The sequence below is a fragment of the Perca fluviatilis genome, chromosome 8 (assembly GCF_010015445.1).
Source record: "Perca fluviatilis chromosome 8, GENO_Pfluv_1.0, whole genome shotgun sequence".
Taxonomy (NCBI): Eukaryota; Metazoa; Chordata; class Actinopteri; order Perciformes; family Percidae; genus Perca; species Perca fluviatilis.
This window is the reverse complement of record NC_053119.1, coordinates 9,003,455-9,005,975: the sequence shown is the minus strand read 5'-3', so window position 1 is coordinate 9,005,975 and position 2,521 is coordinate 9,003,455.

Genomic DNA, 2,521 nt, shown 5'->3' with positions numbered 1-2,521 from the left:
TCTCTTGCTCTCAGCCAGAAACATGGCACACTTTTAGAGGAGGGGGGTCTCATCCTCATCCGCACCTATCACGGATCACTTTCCCACTCTTTATCCATAATGTAGCTCACCGCATACAGATTATAAATCCCAACTATATGACACTGGATATTATAGGTGACAGCATTATTAAAATTTAAGGTGAAATGAACGTGTTTGTTTCTTATAACCCCCATGTTGTTCTACTTGGTACGCTCCACTACTACGGAAAGGGGCTGGCTCATGGATGAAAGCAATGTGTCTCTGTTTATAAACGCTCATTTCCCTCACTGGATATTTATACACTTTATAGCTATTCATTTCCATGATGTCCTTTTTTATATATCTGAATATAGATTGTGTTTAGGATTTTAACACATAAAAAGCGAGCTTTTGGTCAAGGTCGGCGTGTTCCGCGTCATCCACGCGCGCACCCTTCAAGGCTAATGCGAGAAAAAAAATTACCATATAGCTCAGACGAGACAGAAATCTGTTTTTCTAAATCATCACGCATCTAAATGAGATATTCCTTTATGCGTGGACCATAAAGTACAGTTTATACACACATTTAAATAATGCAACATTATGTCAGTGAGGATTTTTAAAATTTATTTGATAAATATTAGCCTGTATTTTATTTAAAAGATTTATTGTGCGATAAAATACCACTAGGGAAGTTTTCATACAATGACAACCTTGTGCTCTCTGGACAAGCATACACATTTGACTAACTAACTAACATACATAAAACAATGTAGCCTACAATACTAAAAAAAAACACTGTGGATGCCCAATTAAAATAACTAACAGGCCTAACAGGAATAGATAAAAACAAAGAGCACTAGCAACGTGCCCCATAGAATAAAATAAAATTCCTACATGACCAGGCTGTAATAGAGACAAGAGCACATTTTCTTTGATGAAATATTAAAGAGAGTTAAGCATCCTTCTGTGAAAACATAAAAAAATGAAATAGCCTTTTACAAAGCCAAAAGTAACTCTAAAAGTATCTACAACAACTTTTAAATGTTGAGGTAGGCTTACTTGTACTTTACTTGTGTACTTCTGCTCCTTTGTACTTATACTTTACTACTTTTCTGAGGGGAATATTGTACTTTTTAAAGTTTCCTTTGGCGGCAAAGAACTATACAAAAATATATACAATTTTACATACAAAACAAATGATTCTTTAATGAAGAAGTCACAGATGAAGCTACCTAATAAATATGAGATAGAATAGGCAGTTAAAAGTGTGGCCAAGGCACAATTTTTATGTAATGGTATGACTCGATACTGAAACTGGGTCGTGGGAGGGAAACATGTAAGTGCACTCATCCACCTCCCCAGTCACATCACAGTTTCAGGGTCACACTTGTATTTGTCCCAGCTTCACGTAATCCTTCTTTATTTGACTGTTTTGTGCCTATACTGTAGTGCTTGTGCTGTCATTCATTTAAGGACATTTAAGGAGAAATGTCCTGCTGATCAGCATCATAGTTCCTTTCTGGCATTTTTTTTTTTTTTTTGGTCTTACTTGGTTTTGAAATCAGATCAGCAACATATTGCATCTTGCTTTTATAACAGAAGAAGTGATAACAAGAAGCAACCTATAACCCTGTAAAATTGTATTGGTTGCCATGTAAAAAGGCAATAACTAAAAACTGGTATAAAAACCAAACCTCCCAGACTTCAACAATGTATCCTTCATAAGGGATACATTTGTGATGGAAAAATCAATGTTTTCCCAAAGGAATAAGGGGGAGACCTTTCACAGAAAATGTTTACCACAGCCTGCAACCTCTAATTCTGTAAAGTGTCCTTGGGTTTCTTGAAAGGCGCTATATAAATAAAAGTTATTATTATTATTATTATTATTATTACAAACAATGAGGACTCTCTCCTCATGCTCTAAATCTAAGGACAAGATTTATGGATTTATAGACAGACTTCTTTCCCATGCTTTTGGATTTTTTTTTTTTTCATTTTCTTTTGCAAAATCAATCTTTAACAACAAGAGGGGACTAACTGTCCTGCTTTTTTTCTCTCTCTCTGGAAAGCTGTATTTTTTTTTTTCTGGCTAAACCATTGAGATAGAATTCATGCAAGTGCAATTTCAAAAGGAGAAATAGAACCACCCATGTCTTTGTCCTGAGTTGTCCCGGAGTCTGATATCCACCCAATCGCGTTCCAGGTGCATCAAGGACATCATCACAGAAATCTCAGTTGTCAGGAGGTCTTTGCCAGGCCAAAAAAATGTGCGTGTGAGACTGTGTATCTGGAGCTCACACAAATCCTATTACTTCCAGTTCATAGCCCTTATCACTGCTCTTTACAACTCTCCTGAAGGATGAAGAACATCTCAGACATTGTGTCGTATATCTCTGCGCTCCTGACGTGAACAGAGGCCGTCATCCTCATTGAACAAAATGTCCAGGATATTGCCTGCTCACTGCACCTTGCCCTCGGTGCAGGAGCTCAGCGAGAGCAGCCTGAGTAACAGACG